The sequence below is a fragment of the Tigriopus californicus genome, chromosome 4 (assembly GCF_007210705.1).
Source record: "Tigriopus californicus strain San Diego chromosome 4, Tcal_SD_v2.1, whole genome shotgun sequence".
Classification (NCBI taxonomy): domain Eukaryota; kingdom Metazoa; phylum Arthropoda; class Copepoda; order Harpacticoida; family Harpacticidae; genus Tigriopus; species Tigriopus californicus.
Window position 1 is genome coordinate 11,437,557 of NC_081443.1, and position 1,269 is coordinate 11,438,825.

Here is a 1,269-nt window from a genome sequence, read left to right on the forward strand (position 1 = left end):
TTAGGAGTAGATGTTCATTTTGGTACTTCAATATCAATGCAGAAGACGAAGGATATTGATTGCTCCACTGAATTGCAAATTTGTTGTTTTAAGCTAGATTGAATTTCCATAGGTTGAGATCTTAACTTTAGCGAATATTCACTCCGCCTCCTCCCAAGTGACGAAAATTGATGTGTTTTGATTCCCATACCCTATATCCTTATCTTTTTTGGCAACTTATTTGTGGCTACAGATAATGTTACCCTCGAAAGTCCACTCCATTATATCATTTCGCCTTTTCCTTCCTTTATTCCCGAAGTCATGTTACCCTTTTTGCATTTCTAATTACTCTCCAAACATTTAGTCTTATAAACTTTGTCAAAAAGAAATTAACGAAGTACTAAGCCAATAAGCATTATTGACAGTTTAGCTGTTTGAAACGTTTGCGGGGAGTTAAGATCAGTAAACAAAAATTAGAGTATTTTAGACAGGGCTTAAAATCCCCTGGCGAAAAGGTCCAAAAAAAGTTGCCTCCTCCAAGTATGAAAATGGAACACATTTGGAACACTAATGGCAGATTTCAGTATCAAAGTTCATCAGTGATTTTTAAGAACACCTTCAAGCCCTTGAGAATCCAGGCTAGTTCGAATAATGAAGTCCACATCACTTCTGTCTCGGGCTCCTTCATTGTTTAATTTGCTTCCCTCTAATATTCGAAGGGAATACGTAAGCCGTATTGATCTAGTAACATCTTACTAGTCAGACTAGGACAAATTTTTAGATAGCATTTCAGATCAACCCTACATTCAAGGACTAGCTCGTTCTGCCAACTCAAAGTCATTGGTAGATCAAATATCGTACAAAGATGAAAAGGCATTAATATAGACGGAATATGACCTTTCATATTAATCGAATTGGGGATTGCATTCCTTCTGGGGTTAGAAAAGCCCGTGAAAAGACAAACAAAAAAATCAAGAAATTGAAGAATTACATTTTTTGAAGGCCCAACAGAAAAAAATCAGTTGTTCTTACTGCATCATAACATTACATTTATGTTCGGTTGTAAGAACATATTTATGATTATATAGATATTCATTATACTCATGAAAATTTAAACATTTTTAACATCAAAAAATTCCTAAGAAGGCAAAATGTTTTTAAAAATATTCAACCATATTTTGTAGTTTAGTTGTTTCAGGTGTCCGTAGAAGTAACGTTCATCTAACGATCTCAATCGTTTGCCAATGGGCATTTTCTATTTCAAGAAAATATTTTCCGGTGTCTCATACA